The sequence below is a fragment of the Eptatretus burgeri genome, chromosome 3, assembly GCF_056783735.1.
Source record: "Eptatretus burgeri isolate ZD-2024b chromosome 3, Ebu_testis_v1, whole genome shotgun sequence".
Taxonomy (NCBI): Eukaryota; Metazoa; Chordata; class Myxini; order Myxiniformes; family Myxinidae; genus Eptatretus; species Eptatretus burgeri.
Genome location: NC_140963.1, coordinates 53663677 through 53681944, shown reverse-complemented (window position 1 = coordinate 53681944; position 18268 = coordinate 53663677). Strand labels below are relative to the sequence as shown.

At 48.8% G+C, this 18268-nt stretch overlaps 1 protein-coding gene across 1 annotated transcript in view; it reads left to right on the top strand.

Moving 5' to 3' along the window:
* KRR1 (KRR1 small subunit processome component) overlaps positions 1-18268 on the top strand; it is a 39889-nt gene that overhangs the window by 1664 nt on the left and 19957 nt on the right. The gene's annotated exons all lie outside the window — the stretch shown is intronic.

The window sequence follows — 18268 nt, the reverse complement described above, 5'->3', positions numbered from 1 at the left end:
CGCTGCCCAAGCCACTGCGCCAACACCAACACCAGATCGATACTCCTCACACCATGGGGTGCATAAGACTGCCGAGGTAGTTTCATTGGCTGGGTGCACAATCTTGGATGTCACCACTTTGTCGCAGGATACTCCAATGGCTCCCTTTTCCGAGCAAATTGGTACTCATGTTGCCAACCTCAAAAGAATGGCAGGCTGAGTCAACCCGTCAAGTGTTATTCACCCCCATTGGACTTGGTCTGAAATGGGGGCTTATGGATTTGGCTCAATTTTCATGTCCGCGCATGTGTGTGTGCGTCCGCAACCATATCTCGGACATGTATGTAACAATTTTATTTGTACTTGGCACAAAGACGACACATGGTACTATACATATGCACATCAGTTTATTTTGTGATGTGATCAAATTTGGTCAACTGGCGGCTATTTTAGTTGGAAAAAAACCCGGTCTCGAACATGTCTTCAACCATTTCTTCAACATGCATTAACCGGTGTTGTTCAAACTTGATACACAGATAACGAATGATGGCTTGCATATGCACATATATGGTATGCTTGCAGTGTCAGTGCTTGCAGTTGCCAAGGTTTCAGTGAGTACAAGTTTCCTACATCATCAAAAGACACTTGGAAACTGGAGGAAACTCTGACAGGAAGAGGTCTGGCAGACCCAAAGCCACAACACAATCAGAAGACAAGTTTCTGAGAGTCAACAGCTTGCATGATAGACAGTTCACAGGACAGCAGCTTGAAGCACAGCTTCATAATGGTCGAAGTAAGGAAGTCTTAGTTTCAACTGTGAAGAGAATACTTCGAGCTGCAGGTTTGACAGGTTAAGTGGCAGTAAGAAAGCCATTGATTGCTAAGATGGCAAAATAAGAAAGAGGCTTGCCTGGGCCTTGAAGCACCGCCAGTAGATGACTGAAAACTGGAAGAAGGTCTTATGAACCGATGAATCAAAATTTGAAATCTTCGGTTCATCACGCAGGGTTTTTGTACGCCGTCGAGTAGGTGAAAGGATGGTTCCTCAGTGTGTGACACCAACTGTCAAACATGGAGGAGGAAGCGCGATGATCTGGGGCTTTTTTGCTGGATTCAGTCGGCAACTTGCACAGAGTGACTGGTACCCTGAACCAAAAGGGCTGCCACAGCATTTTGCAGCGCCATCTAATACCCTCTGGTCTACATCTAGTTGGTTAGGGGTTCATCCTACAGCAATATAACGACCCAAAACATACCTCCAGGCTATGTCAGAACTACCTTAGAAGAAAAGAACAAGACGGTAGGCTTCAAATCATGGAATGGCCAGCATAGTCTCTAGACTTAAACCCCATCGAGCTGGTTTGGGATGAATTGGAGAGAAGGGTGAAGGCAAAGCAACCTTCAGGTGCAACACATTTGTGGGAACTTCTGCAACAGTGTTGGGAAGAACTTTCCAAATAATATTTGATTTCCATTGTGGAAAGAATGCCACGAGTATGTTCGGCTGTTATATCTGCAAAAGGTGTTGACTTTGATGAGTCAAAAATTTCTATTACATTTTGTTCCACAAAACGATTCCATGATTTCTTTTTTTATCTGCAATTGTTTATTTGTTCTCTGGTTTAATTTCAGAGTACATTGAAACATTAAAATGCTTAAACTTCTGTAAAAACTCGAAAAATGGGGGTGTTCTAAAACTTTTGACTGGTACAGTATGCACCAAAGTTTGTTCACAGCATAAAAAAAAATCAGGCCAGAGGGTGATCTACGGGGGGTTGTACCCCAAAATAGGTATTTTCTTTCTTCTGAGAAACTCGACATGCAATGCCGATGAAACTAGACAACAACCTTCATCACCCGTGATGTACCAACATTTGTTAATGGCATAAAAAGTTATTTTGGGTCTGAGGGGGTCCACAGAAAGACCTGAGGGGGTCTTATGTGGTTGGGGGTGGGGGTTGCTCCCTAAAATATGGATTTGAAACCACTTTTTTTTTTCATTTTGCTAATTCCATCCCATATTGACTTCCTCCTCATCATTATTCAACCAGGTGAGCATCCAGGGATATTGCCCATATCTTTTTTTTATTTTCGCACCCTTGGAATATCCCTGATTATGCCACATTGCACCCACCCAACACTCCTTCCCTCATTCCCCCAATTAAATTACGTCACTTTGATGGATATATTTGGTGTGTTGCAGGCATGATGGGCTGAGTGGCCTCCTGTGCTGGTTTCCTTGTTATTCCTTGAAATGGTAGATGGGATTTGAACCAGGGTTTCATACCCCATGAGCCAAGTATTCATGTTGTGACATCAAAAGGGCAACTCCTCCTTTCTCTTTCTCTTTTCACCCCTGTTGTCTTCTCCTTATTATCTTTCTGGAAGCCTTTGTTGCACTCACTGATCTCGTTTTGTGAATGTGCTGACCGACCGTGAATGCCAATAACTCTACCACTTGATTTGGGGTCCTCCGTCTAATATCGGTTACCTAATATCGGTTACCTTTTTCTATGTGTAAGTCAACGAGTCCGTTTGTGAGTCAGTTGGCATCAGTGAGTCGATATCAGTCAGATGGCTTTACCAGTCAGTTGGAGTCCAGTGAGTCAGACGGTTTTACCAGTGAGTCGGAGTCCAGCCTTTACCAGCCAGTCGAAGTCCAATCACTCAGACGGCTTTACCAGTCAGTTGGAGTCCAGTCAGTCAGACGGCTTTTCCAGTCAGTCGGAGTCCAAGGGAGTTGGTGACGGCCTCAGCGCCTCAGCACTTTACAGTGCCTCACAGCTCCAAACAGCTGTCCGTCAGTTGTGGCTTCTGGTGGCTCCTGGCGGTGGGTGACGCTCGTGCCGTTGATGCTCACTCTGCTTGGGGCCTACTCTTGGCATACCTGATTCTTGGGGGTGACGTCGATTGGCGTTCCAGCCTGTTTGCAAGTGGGTGCATGGCAAGGCTGGGCGTTGGCAACGGACAAGGCATGCTCACACATTTCAGGACGTTTTATTTGACGTACGACTTCGATTTGGTGAGCGAGACGATTTCTCTTCAACCCCTCCCCCCTCCCCCCCGAATGATCTGCTGCGTATCCTTGGCTTTGTTTAATTGTTAAGTAAGTCACTCCCAGATAAGCATCTTCTCTTTGTATCTTTTTCTATCAGTGCCTGATTAATTATTTGCTTGCAATCTTTTTCATTGATATGGCCTGATTAATTACTGATTTGCTTGCGATTATTTTGATTGATTTGAATTTACTAATTTTTCTCGCACAGAATTAAAAAGTTATTTTTATTTATTTATTTTCTTATTAATAAATTGCTTTGTTGACGTTCCAACCTGTCCGTGCTTGTCCTTTCCTTCCATTGATCCAGCATTGTCAGAACCTAGATAGACTGGGAGGTAATGACCACACAAACTGACCAATAATAGTGGGCACGCACCAGTGGTTAAACACTCGGCCACCCTAATTTAGATCTAATCAAGATGAGATTGGTGCTTTGCCGAGGGCGTGCTCCCCTTTCAGGAAACCACGTGATCTCTAGTTAAGCAGCATAATTAGATAATGGACACTGGAACTTGTGGTTAACTGAGTGGCGTTCATGGTTCAAAACCAACCCACTGTACCACAAAGGTAATTGTGAGCGGTGACCCCAGGTCCGGCTCTTCTGAGGACAAACGAGGAGTAAACGCCCTCATAATTCGCTCGGCGCCATAACAATATATACATGTATATATATATATATATATATACACACATATATATATATATATATATATATATATATATATATATATATATATATATATATATGTGTGTATGTCATGTATATACAGTATGTATGCTGTCATTTTTTTCAGATGAGTCCCAATTTGCTCAATTTTCTGACATTGGACGCGTATGGGTCTGGAGACTTCCCAGTCAAGAGTTTTCTCTTTGAACTGATTGCAGGCAACTGTCAAACGGTGGTTTTACAGTGATGGTGTGGGGAGAAATCTGCAGCGCTGGTTGGTCAGGGCTTGTGGAGTGTGTTGACAAAATCAACTCGACGATATACATTTCTATCCTTGAGGATGGACTTCTCCCAGTCTTCTCCACTGGTCACATGGTCAAAAACAGCACTGTTCTTGGAAGATGGTGCTCCATGCCACACTCCAAAAAAGACCAAAGAATGGCAGGACAGAAAAGGACAAAGAATCCATTGGACTTCAAATGTTCAAGAAATAAATTCTTTTAAAATCATGTTGTCTATTTACTTCTGTCATGTCTCTGTTTGTATGTTTGTATGTGTTGTGATCATTATGGGGGTAGATGTAAGGATTTAATGGGGAAGTTAGCATTGTGTGGTGTTGCATGGTCCGTGGCGAGTGGAAGCGTCTCAATGGGATTAAGTTCGGGAATCTGTGAGCTTAAGTGTTACGTGTCACCACACGAGGGGTGGTGCGGTGTTAATTAGCTTTGGGAGTGAAAATATGTCCCCCAGTACATGATTGCCCTCTGTGATTTTCCCGATGTTTTTTTGTCTTTCAAGCAAGGCAGTAAAGCTGGAAACACATCCCTGAAATGACAAACAGGAGAAGTCCCGCCTTCCCGGGTTTGGGGTGAGCAGGCCACGCCCTGGAGGGGATATAGAGCACGGTGGGGAAGGAGCCGAGAGGAAAAGAGGAGGTTCCTACTGGATGTGACGAGGAAAGGGGGTTGTGGAAGAAATTCAGTTCTTCTCTTTCGGAGTCTGAAGCCATTTATTAACGGCACACATCAAATTACCAATAACAACAAACATGCGCATGGGAAAAGGATAACAAGACAAGCAATAACAAACAATCCTCTTTCTGCCCAAAATGCACAGAGCAATTGTTTTTATACTATTCTGGAGTGCAAAAGACACGAGAGAGCTAAACATTTGGCAAGGGTGAATGGGGGTGGGGGCCAGCAAGCATGAGAAAGGGAACTGCAGACCTGGCCACTTTGGGAGGGAAGGGGTGATAGACACGCTCAGATCATGACACAGCCCGGGAACACGAGGCTGGCCGTGAGAAGGAGAGGGTAACAACAAAGTTGAGACAAAATATGAAGAGGCCGAGTGAATGGAGACACGAGCATATTACTTTGATCATTCCTTTCGTTCACCATTGAGTAAACAATTTCTCCAAATACGACATTCCATTTTATGCTGTCATATAATTGTCCTTTGACAACAAGGCGTCCATTGAAATCGCCTTTCGGGAGTTATTTAATTACCATCAAACAATTGGTGCCAGCAGCAAAGCGTCCTTCTCTTGAGCAGCAGAGCAGTTTCATTCAAACATTGCAAACACTAATTTGGATATATGACAGGCTGGGATGACAGGATGACAGGCTGATTCAACCCCCCCCCCTCCCCCGCTGATGTTAATTCAGTGGCAGCAGGGCTTGAACTCAGGACCCAGAGGATCCCAAGCCACCACCCTAACAATGAAAGCAACACCAGGCTCCGGAAATACATCAATATAATTAATTTTATTTCTTCCACATCGTGATCGAAGGCGCAGGAGAGGCAGGCACATTTTGCACGTGTGGAGTGTGGAAGACTCCCGTCTGTTTCAGCAGAACACGCACACGTGGTCGGTGTGAGGACCGCACGAGGTAGGTGGCACCTTTTAAGAAAGAGGAAGGTTGGGACATTTGGAGACTTCGTGTGGAAAGCTGCGAGACGAGCGCAACTGTGCTTGCGTGGGCTCTGCGACAAGTGACGGTGACATTTTGCCTGCGTGTTCTTGTGCTGGTGGAAGCGTTCCCCATTCCGAGTTTGACGAGAACCAGCCCTGGTCCAGGCTGAGTACCAGTGCACTTAAAAAAAAGGGGGGGCGTTCTTTTCATTTTGTCACCCTTTGTCTGTTCTGTGTCTGTGTTTGCGTCCGTGTGCGAGGCCTCAACCATTGGATTTATTTATTTATGATTTCTATTATTTCCTTTGCATTGTCGTCTTTGTAAATATTTGAACATTAAATGTCGTTATTTTGAAGAAACTATTTGCGTAATTGTCGTGGGTTCCCAGATAAACTCTCTTGAGCTGTCCTGGTGCAGCACCCTATGCTGTGTTCCTCCCCCGTGCTCCTCCCAGTCTTCCTCCTGGGTGGATCGCCTCTCCGCCATTACGCTCGTTAATGTGCTTGCATTACTCCCTGAGTCTCGGTTATAGCCTTCAAGGAAGAAGCTTTGCCATCCATCCAGATAGGTTTTTAACTCGGACCCTGGACGCAACAGCATGTATGTATATTTGCATGTTTTAATGTATATATTGTTGTGGCCGGGGGTCTGGGTGAGAAGAGCACGAGGGGTGGAAGCTATTTCGGGTTCCCACCAGACTCCTCAGAATTGCAGGCTGTCGCACACTGATAACTCCGTGACATGGCGGGTCGATAACCGACCGTGAATGCCAATAACTCAACCACTTGATTTAGGGTCCTCCGTCTAATATCGGTAATCTAAAAATAATCACATTACCTAATTACTGGGGGACACACCCTCGGTTCGCCTTGTCCGAACCAGATCACCTTACCGGATCAGATGCAGCTGAGCAACACTGCCAAGGAACGTACCGGCTAAAAGAACGGATCATTGGAAATAAAGTCCCAGCTTGGCTGGGATATGGACCGCGCTGGATCAATGAAAGAAAAGACAAAAACGAGCTGGGAACATTTCCACATGATCATTTATTACAGGCAGGTGAGGAAAAATATGTGGCACAGTGAATAGATTTATTGTTGTGTGTCAGCAGGGATAGAAAGAAATGTGAGGTGCGACAATAAAACAAGAAACTTACAAAGCAGACACAGAGCAGACTTATCCCGATATAATTCTTCTGCACTCTTAACTTTAGCAAGGACAGGCGCCATCACACACACACACACACACACACACACACACACACACACACACACACACACACACACACACACACACACACACACACACACACACCCTGATGAAGAGGAGTTAATCTCAAGAAAGGAGAGGAGATGAGGCTAACGGTCTCGTAATACCTTGCATGGTTGACCGACTGTGTTACTCAGTACGTTTTGGGGTACGCTCTGCTGAGCGATCCCAGTTTGAGGGTTGGCGCGTTGTCTCCTCCTTGATTACGATGTCGGTGCAGCATGTGCACGGATCCAGAGAAAGGGCGAGACCATCTGGCGTGAGGAAGGCCGGTAGGTGGAGTTATGTGGGTGGGTGGAGCCAGCTGCAAGAAGTAGGCGGGTGGGCGGTGGAAGGGCGGAGTGAGCACGCGAAGTCAAAGATCGAGAGGCAAGCAGATGGAGTAGGCGGATCCAGATGGTGAATGTAGGGATTCGATAGGGATATGCGGAGTGGCAGACGAGAAGGCGGAGCAGCAGGCGAATGCAGAGATCGATCCCAGGCCAGACAGAGAGGAAGAACAGGTGCACGGATGGCTTCGCAACACGTCCGTTTTCAGCCCTGCGGTGCAGGATGGGGCGCCGCCCTGAAGCGATGTCGTCACCCGAGTCGGGCACTCTGTTTTGGCCCCAGCCAACACATGGCCCGGCCGTAATGGCCGGAAACGGCCTCATTATACATCCATGAGAGTGAAATTGTCTCGCTCCGAACCCCATGATATGAATCTCCTGGCACCGAACTCCCGGCCGAGTGGCGCGTCGGCCTCGCATGCCCGCCTGGGCACCACCGGTGACCCGCGGTTAGTGCTCGTCAATGCACTTGTTCAGTGGTACGCCATGCGGCCCGAGCGATCCGGACCGTACAGCATGCCTCTGCTTGGTGGCGGCTGCATCGAGATAGATGTGCGGAAGGATGTCTGCTGTCTGTGGGAGACATTAGTGGCCACGGTGGCATGCGAAAATCGATGGTAAGACGCCATTGTGAACCAACGCGCAGACCCGAACAAAGATGTGTGCCATGTATGCCCCGTACTGTGCGATGGTAAGATTACATTTAATCAGCACGTAGACCCGAATGAAGAGGTGTGCTATTTTCCCGTACTGTGCAATGGATTGAAGGAAATGATTGGATATAAATCAGGGTTAAAAAGAGAATAGATATAATTACTGGATGGAGATTTAGATGAAAGGGCGTGCCACGTGCATCCTGTATGATCCTGTGGTGGAGGTTGTTGAGGTTGTTTTTTTCCATCATTTCGTTAATTGGTTATTCCTTTTACGTTTGCGAGAACATTCATACTGTGGATGATGTTGCTGTGGTTTTCAGAAGCGGCTGTCTGGGTGGGGTGCCTGCTTGGATTTATTTCAGGAATAAGAGGAAAAGCGTTCGAATGAAGATTGAGATGTAATCAGACCTAACGATGAGATCCACACAACGCACTTCGTCCTGTTTGATGCATTAGACACGAGGGAAAGGTCTAACTGCACATATATTAATGAAATAACTGTCTGGGGATCACTGTATGATGGATGCCATTGCCTTCGAGGCTGCGGTTTTCAGAACTGCAACAATTTGTTTTTATGTATATATGTATTATGTATATGTATGTGTGTATGTTTGTATATCCACTCTCACCCATTGGTTGGATAAGTGACCTGACGTCACCCACATTTGTCACCTGAAAGACAACCTAAAGTACCCAGAGGATTGAAAAGACCCCCCCTCACCCAAGGATCCAAAAGACCCAAGTGACCCCGAGGATCCAAAAGACCCCAAGACCCCAAGGACCCAAAAGACTGAAAAGATCCCGAAGACCAATGGACTCCAAACACCCAAGATACCCTGAAGACCCTTAATGACTCCGAAAACTAAGAAGACCCCGAAGACTCGAAGGACCAAAAATACCCCGAATACCCACAAGACAGAAAAGACTGAGGACCCAAAATACCCGAAAATCCCTGAAAGACCCCGAGGAACCAAAACACCCAAAATAACTCAAGTTCTGAAAATACCCTGAGAAGCAAAAATACACCAAGGACACAAAAGATCCAGAGGACTCAAAAGACCTTGAGGATCCAAAAGACCCCAAGGACCTAACAAAAACCACGAGTAACCAAAATACGTAAAAGAACCCAAAAGACCCAACGGTATGATCTCGGCCTCATGGAAATTCTGCATGATGTAAAATGTGGTCCCGAAACACCCCCTCCCCCACACACAATCCCAAGTCCTCAACCCCCCCTCCCAACTCTCTCCTCTCTCTGCCCCCACCACCACCACACCCAGATTCTGTACTCCCCTTCCCCATTTTTTTCAAATCCTCAAACCCCTTCCCCCTCCTAACCCAATGTCCTCAACTCCTCAACCCCCCCCCCAACCCCGCTTCAAAAGCCTCAATCCCAACTCTGCCCCCTCTCTGTCCTCCCTCCCCCAAGCCAACTCTGTCATCCCCTCCCCCTTCCCCCTCGTGAATGTAACTAACCCACTAACTAACATTACTCTGACCCTGGGGTCACTTGGGTGGGATTCACTCCTCCCCCCCCCACTCATTCATTCGCACCATGCATACCACATTCGGTCCACTCACACTCTTGGGCCCGCTGACCCATATTCATTAATCACACATTTTCCATTTCTCATTTTACACCAACACTCCAACACTGCCATTCTGCTATGTTCCCCTAACTCGTGCTCCCTCGTCGTTCCTTAAACTAATGCACGTTCCATTAAATCTACATAGCTAAGCGACGTCCCCACTACACATTCCATGTCTGTCCATGTCTCCCAAAATCCATTTTCCATTTCTAAATCTAACCTAACATTCCCTCTAACTAGTCCATGGGCTCCATGGAGGACAGCTAATCCCCCCATGAGGCCGGTCTAACTAAGCTAAACCCATCCTGCTAACTAGTGCTTCCTTTGCCCAAACAATGGGCTGTGTACTTGGAGCGAGGCTTTTTAATTTTTTTTTACACCACCAAGGCGGCGGTCGACAGCTTGCCTGTTCGTCCCTTCCATTGGGCGATATGTGCAGCCATGACATCACTGCAAATCGCACCGAGCGCTCACTTCCGAGGGATTCCCCACGCGAGCCAACGTGCGCTGTTCGCCCGTAACTCGCGCCGCGAGGTCCGTGCCAATGACCTCACCCGTGCACCGAACCTGCATGGTTTCCCGTGCAGGCCAGCACGAGCGTATCGTCCCGGAAACCCGCTCTGCACGTTCCGCGAGCAGAACACGCGGCATGCAGCATGTGGAGCTTTGCACACGCGCTCGCACGTGGACCCCTCCATTGCAAATTCAAACACTCGCCTGCATTTTCGCCGTCCACATGGCCGGCTTGTATCCAATGTGGAGCGTTCCCGCGCCGGATCGCAATTGCGCAGACGCACGCGTGCTGGCCGTGTGCGAAATGCGCCATGGACCTCGTACGCGCCATTGCGAGAACCCGGCGCGGTAGCCAAATTAACCCTTTGCGGCCCTCCAGGCTCGCCATTCGTGTCTCCCATCTGGATCGGGCCGTCATCCATTTTCATGAACGCATCTCTGGTGTTCCCTCCTTTGTCTCCTGCGTTTCCCTTTGTGTCTCCTTGAATTTCTCCGTCATCCCCTCACGTTCATTAGTTTCTTCCTTTGTCTCTTTTATTATCTGCGTCTCTGTCACTTAATTTCTCCATCACCTTTTTAATTTTTCTGTCGTCCCCTTGTGTCTCGTTGTGGCGTCGTCCATCATCCCTGTACTGTACTGAAATGGGAGATGCTTAGCAGGCAGACACGAAGCGGAGGAACAGTCGAGCCGGGCTGTGTTGCACGAGTGCGAGCGCGGGCGTACTGTGCCCGCGGCTCCCCTTTATTCCGTACTCGGTACACTCACGAGCCGGCCGACTCCAGCATTACTACGACGCCTCAGGCGGCGCACACACCTCATATCCCTTGCCGACCCCCACGGCCACCTCCCATCATCACGCCCACCATGCAACATCACCATGCCCTTCCCCATAGGCCCGCAGACTCCACCACACTCCTCCCCCCTAAAACTATGATTATTAACTGATTACCATTATAAGAAGCATGCAGAACACGAAGGACTTCGTATAATAATCATGGAAATAAAATGAAAATAGCAAAGTATAATAGCACACCACATCATATAATGTGTCGATGCAAGCGAGTGGAGCAGCAAAGGTCAGGTCTGACCGCGTTACCGATATGAAGCAGCAAAATGAGAAGCACAGCAGCATTATGCAGCAAAAACGCCCCCAGGCGGCCCATGCTGACATGACCCTGGCCAAGGTCGTAACGACCTCTCGAGCCAACCTCCTCCGGCCCCATCAAACGCCTCCGGCCCACTCCCCCCGGGCAGACCCGACGTAGATAAACATCCCGAGGCCGGCAGCCCGCTATCTGGAAGTCGTGGCGCCAGCCTTAGACCTTGGCCGGGGGCACTGAACAGCGCCGCTGGCTGCATGCATTTAATGCACCAAAACAACTCACGCACCACAATCAGTTGAGACGCCAACGCCCGTCCCAACGGCCTTGAGCGAACACAGCGAGTTGCGCTCGCAATCAGAGGTGGGGGTAACGCCGACCAGGGCACCAGGCTTGGTTCCGAGTCGATCTCCGAGACCCCCACGGCCGCTAGACGGGAGCAACTCCACCTAAACCACACTGCAATCATAGGCTCGTTATAAATCATTACGAATAATATTCGAAGCATCGCAAATTCATTTTTCCGTACAGCGCGCTTTTTTAATAAAATCCCAGCACATGACAAAGCAATTACCTGCGGCCCGGGACAGTGGACGGCCAACTCAAACCTTTTATTCGCCACCACCGCCCCTGAAGCCCCCACATCACATTGATCATAATCCAACTCCCATTGACTGATCTCCGCCACATCCACTTTTACACGAGAACTGCTGGCATTTATTTCAACAACATTAAACTGCATCACTAGAGCAAGGAAAAGCACATATGCCATGAACAACAACCCACAACCCGCATCACGAGTCCGCTTCTTGGCTGTCGACTCGATGTTGTGACTCGCGACTCCCTCCAACGCCAACTCCCTCCACACCGTCACCTGTCGAAGCTGCCTGCACCACACCGACGCGCATTGCCTCACGAACCCTGCCAAAGCGCGGGAACTCATCGCGAGCGAAGCGCGGGAACTCATCGCGAGAGCTGATACGGCTCTCGCCGCCCGCCAGAGCCTCGCCCTCGGTACTCGACGAAGGCCTCGAAGAGAGTACTGGCACATCTGGAGGTACGAACCGGAGACCCAGTCCGAGGTGCGCCAGCCAGTCTCGACCCAACAGGGGGGGCCCCTCCCCTCGTACAACGAACACCGAGAGCTGGGCGCGTCGATCTCGGTAGCGCACTGAGGCGTCGGCCCTCGCAAGCGGTGCAATCGCCTCACCGGTGTACGTGTATAACGACAAGGCCGTCTTGACCAGGCGAATACCGCGAAGACCACGAGCCGCCCGCTCATCCATGACCGACACTGCTGCCCCGGTATCCACGCAAAACACAGTCGGTTGGCCATTCACTTCGACCTCAACCGTGAAAGGCGTCGTCATCTCCGAACCAACGGAAAACAGACTCAACCGTGGTTGCATCTCCCGCTCTGGCTCGCCGGCATTGTCAGGCCCCGGTTGCAGGCCGATCTCCAGGTCACTGGGGTCCTCTCGCACCTCGTCATCCAAGACCCCAACGGAGGCCCCCGCCATCCGACACACACGCTTCAAATGTCCCACCTTGTGACAATGCAAACACACGGTGTTCTTATACGGGCACATCTGTCGCAGGTGCGGACCCCCACACCCCCAGCAGCCGCGGAAAGTCCCTTCGCTCCAGGTGCGACCGTGCTGCGGTGCCCCCTCGCTCCAGGCGCGACCGTGCTGCGGTGCCCCCTCGCTCCCGGTGCGACTGTGCTGCGGTGCCCCTTCGCTCCCGGTGCGACCGTGCTGCGGTGCCCCTCGTCCCGCACCGCCAGGCGCGCGTGCGACCTGCGGCACTTGAGCCACCGCTCGGACTCCGGGCTGCGTGACTCGCGGCACTTGTGCGGTTACCGCGTGGACTTCGGGATTAGCCGCCATACTCCAGCTGGAGCTACTCATTGCGTCCTGGCCAGCAATGGCACGGACATCCGTGAGCGTCTGCTCGACAGATGAAGCAGTCACGACCGCCGAGTCGAATGTGATGTCGGTTAATCGCAGGATAGCCGCTACCATCTTCGCGTCTCGCAGACCAGAAATAAAACGATCTCTGAGCCTTGTCGGACGCTCCTCTGCCGTGAATTTGCAAGGCACAGCCGAATGCTTCACTCGTGCCACGAAGTCCGCAACGCGCTCCTCGCCACCCTTAGCGAGATGATCGAACTGGAACCGCGCGAGATGTAACGACTTCTCCGGCGCCAAGTGGGTCTTCATTTTCGCCACGATGTCCTGAAAGGATAGCACATCATCACTGGGTCTATTTGGAGCCACCAAATCACTCAGCAGGCGGTAGTGCTCCGTTGATAGCGAGGCGAGCAAGATCGCCTTGCGTTTCTCTTCATCCTCTACATCATTCGCCCGAAAGTAGCAACCTAACTGTTCAGAAAACAACTCGAACTCATCTCCCCCGAACACGGGTACACGTCCGTGTGCCGTGCCGCGACCTTCCGCCATGCTCCGTGAGACCCTTGGCTCCATAGCTTGGAACCGCCCTTACACACGCCGATCCGCAGATCCTCGTTCGCCAACTGTACTGCACTGAAATGGGAGATGCTTAGCAGGCAGACACGAAGCGTAGGAACAGTCGAGCCGGGCTGTGTTGCACGAGTGCGAGCGCGGGCGTACTGTGCCCGCGGCTCCCCTTTATTCCGTACTCGGTACACTCACGAGCCGGCCGACTCCAGCATTACTATGACGCCTCAGGCGGCGCGCACACCTCATATCCCTTGCCGACCCCCACGGCCACCTCCCATCATCACGCCCACCATGCAACATCACCATGCCCTTCCCCATAGGCCCGCAGACTCCACCACAATCCCCTGTCCGAGTTTATATACTTCTCGTCCAATCGCCATTATTTTCTCCGTCACATCTTCCTCACCCGTCATCGCGGTCCGAACAGCCGCCAGACTCCCCTTGACTCGGTAATTTCTTCAGGTAGAGTCCTGGTCCCATTTGCAAAATCTTGGAGCATTTGTAAATCATCTACTACTGTTCGCATACGCCAATCCTTGCGCTTCATCGCTTGTTCCATTACCTCCATAAACTGCCGCATTGTCACCTGGCCTGGCCGCTCCCACTGACTACATTTAGTGGTGCGGTTGTAATAATAATAAAAACTAGATGAATGGCATCGCCACTTTTCCCAACCCTGGGGTAAGGATGTGTCTTCCTCAGAGGTGTTTTCCTGAGCCACGGATTCCTTTAACGCTACATCTATACCCACCTGCTTCAGCCCATCTTGGCTTGCCATTTTGCGTGTTGGGAATAAAACTTGAAAACGCTCATAATTTGGGGAATGGGGGACGGGGGGTTTGCTCTGTACACCCCTGATCCGAATCCCGTGAATTTCTCTACGGAGGCGGAGGGGTTCGAAACCCGCTCCTGACACCAATTTGTTGTGGGCTGGGTATCCGTGGAGAGCACGACCGCTAGATGGAGCACTAGAGTCGGCTCCACCAAACACCCGGAATCTAGATTGTACCTTCCCGATAACTCCGAAGGTACGGGTCCCTTACAGGACCGTGAATCGTCAATAAGTCAACCGCGTGGGACAGGGGTATTTGCCAAACTTCAAAATACCTAGAGGCCCACGTGGCGAGCTTCCGAGGAATTCACACCCTCGACGGAGCTCAAACGGGACGAACCGTAATCGTGCTCGACCCGTGCATAATCCGAGTGGATGGTTACCAAGGTCCCATCGGTCCAAATGCACGACTACGGCAGCAACGTCCTTTTTAATTCCCCCAACACGCACCGTGCTAAACCAATGAAGGAAAGGACAAGAATGAGCTGAAACATTCAATAATAGGAATATCTATTTGCAATCGTGTGGGAGGGGAACACAGAAGAGCAGAGTTAAACCGACTAAGCAATGCAACGATGAACAGCAAAAAGCACTTAACAATTCTTACTTATAGATGGGCCCACACACAGACGCACGCCCAAAAGAAACGGACCCCAATGGTCTTTATTCGGCTCTCCAGCCGAGGAGGATAGTTCGGCTGGGAGTCAGGATGGCTGGCTACCTGGCCGCGAGCACGCGGCTGGATGTTCACAACTTCCTGGAGCTCCAGCCGCCAAAAGCACGGACCAGGGCAGCCGTATCCAGCGGAGGTGAGATGGGGCGATCTCACTCTGGAAAATGGTCGCTCGCTGTCACGCGCCAGACGAGGCGCCTCGGATGCGTGTGATGCAGTCGGACGCGGACCAGACCGAGATGCACACTTGACCCGACTCAGGACGCAAAACTCTAGCAGACTCGGCGCAAATTCTCCTCACGCTCGTCCCCGACAACCACTCTTTCTCCTCAGGAGGGAGGGGCCTCTTTTCTCGCCACTCGCCTCCTGATTGGACGGTTGTGTCGCGCGATTCGCTCGTCGCCCCCGTGATTGGCCGAAAGAGCGCCAAGTCCGCTGATTGGACTGGGGGGTGGGGGGGGGTGACTGCCATCGCGGCGGACCGCTCCTCAAACAAGGAGAGTAACATGGTCCTGCGTGGGCTGCCCTCATTGGCCGACTCACGGCAACCTTGCTCACATCCCCCTGATTGAGCGAGAGAGACGTCAGGCCTTCATGAACTCCGCCCACGTACGTACTGACATGTATGTGTGTAATGGTGCCGGTGGAGGATGGTGGAAGGAAGCGAGGTGAAGGTGTGTTGTTGTCGTTATAAGTGTAAAAATGTAAAAGAAAACCCTGACTATCAAAATAACTCCGCAGCGCATGAACATTTAATTCCCATTAGGCTTGGGCCGGGACCCTAACTAGAAACACGTACTTACCGATATAACTGTTCTATAGGGACCCTGAATGTTGAGTGCAGTAAGCTTCCAGATTCGCTACACGATATCCATCTTGTTCTTTCCTGCCCCCGATTCCTTTGCATACCTATTGTTTGTCCAAGTCTTACTCCATCTTGGCCTTCAGCTGCCAGCTTTGTTGTTGGTGTGTCTGTGTCTGTCTGTGTGTCTCTGCGTGTGTGTGTGTGTGTGTGTGTGTGTGTGTGTGTGTGTGTGTGTGTGTGTGTGTGTGTGTGTGTGTGTGTGTGTGTGTGTGTATGTCTCCTGTGTCTTTTGTTCTGTTGTGTCCTGATCTGTTCAGTGTACTAGTTTTTACACTAGCCTCTACAATTTATTTTAAAAACCATAAATAAGTAATTAAATAATAAAAAATAACTGAGCAGAGTAAACTATTTGCCTCTCCGAATCTGAAATTCATTATTAGATATTACCAGTTGCATTAAAATTATTTACTTTTAACATTTATTTGCGAATTACTATATATACCTACCATTGACGTGAGGCATGCTGTTGCTCTCTGCTTCACAAGCATGGGTGTGTTCCATTTCCAAACAGCTTACTGTCGCTTGCCAAGCCAGCTGTTCCTTATCGACCCTTACATTGGAGTGCTTGCTTGAGTGCTTAAGCTACTTGGCGAGCGCTCTCCAAGCTGGATTCACACCGGGTTCTCGTGAGAGTTAGGACGTTTCGAGAACTGATCTCGATATTAACTGGATAGGGTACCGAACGTTCATTGGTCGGACGATCTTGAAGCCATCGGAAGCGCTCAATCCGCCATATTGTTTCTCCAACGACACAGAAAATCCCGTTTGTGTCAATGCAAACACTTGCTTCAAGGTGCATATCTCTGACGGAAATTCCACCTTCATACTTGATTTTTCTCCTTTCACACTTGATTTTATTCCGTTCCGACTTGCGTTTAGTCCATTCTGACTTGAGTTTAGTCCATTCCCGGAGTGAAACGGATCCATCGGACGGATCTCGTTGGTGCTGGTGTTCGACGTTTGCTGTTTTTAGTTATCGATTTTTTTCCCTATTTTAGTTATCGATTTCCCCCTATTTTAGTTATCGATTTTTTCCTCTTTTTTAGTTATCGATTTTTCTCCTGTTTTAGTTGTCGATTTTCCCCTATTTTGGTTGTCGATTTTTTCCCCCTATTTTAGTTATCGATTTTTTCCCCTATTTTAGTTATCGATTTTTTCCCCCTATTTTAGTTATCGATTTTTCCCCTATTTTAGTTATCGATTTTTTCTCCTTTTTAGTTATCGATTTTCCCCCTATTTTAGTTATCGATTTCCCCCTATTTTAGTTGTCGATTTTTTTTCCCCTATTTTAGTTATCGATTTTTTCCCCTTTTTTAGTTATCGATTTTTTTCCCCCTTTTTTAGTTATCGATTTTTTCCCCCTTTTTTAGTTATCGATTTTTCCCCCTTTTTTAGTTATCGATTTTTTTCCCCCTTTTTTAGTTATCGATTTTCCCCCTATTTTAGTTATCGATTTTTTCCCCTATTTTAGTTATCGATTTTTTTTTTCCCCTTTTTAGGTCATTTCCAATGACCTAATAATATTGGTGAGAGAAAGGGTAATATGGGTCCGTCCGTCCGTCCGTTCACAATGAAGTTGAAGCGGGAGATCTGGTCATTAGTGATCCTGATAGAGGTCGCTGAGACATACACGATGGTATGACTTTCAAGGTCACCGAAGGTCAAGGTCACGAGGCCTTTGAAGTTACGAAAATGATGATTTTCAAATTCTATCTCCTCCGCCATTTCTCAAGCGATCTTGAATTTGATTGTAGCAAATGAATCTATGGGACAATATCTAAATTTTGTCAGGCCGGATTTTCGATATTCACTTTCGTTTTCGTGTCACGTGACTTCAAAGTTGACAAATAATGCAAAAATGACGATTTTCAAAATCTATTTCATCCTACATTTCTCAAGCAATCTTGAATTTGATTGTTGCATATGAATCTATGGGACAATATCTAAATTTTGTCGGGCCGTAGTTTTCCATATTCGCTTTTGTTTTCATGTCACGTGACTTCAAAGTTGTCAAAAAATGCGAAAATCACGATTTTCAAAATCTATCTCCTCCTACATTTCTCAAGCAATCTTGAATTTGATTGTGGCATATAAATCTATGGGACAATATCTAAATTTAGTCGGGACGGATTTTCGAATTTTGCTTTCGTTTTCACGTCACATGACTTCAAAGTTTGCAAAAACTTCCCTATACTACTTTCAGGAGGCTATATATTTTCTCGCTGAGATGATCATCACTCCCCACGGGGGTAATTTGTTTTAGTTATCGATTTTTTCCCCCTATTTTAGTTATCGATTTCCCCCCTATTTTAGTTATCGAGGAACGGATTCATTGTGA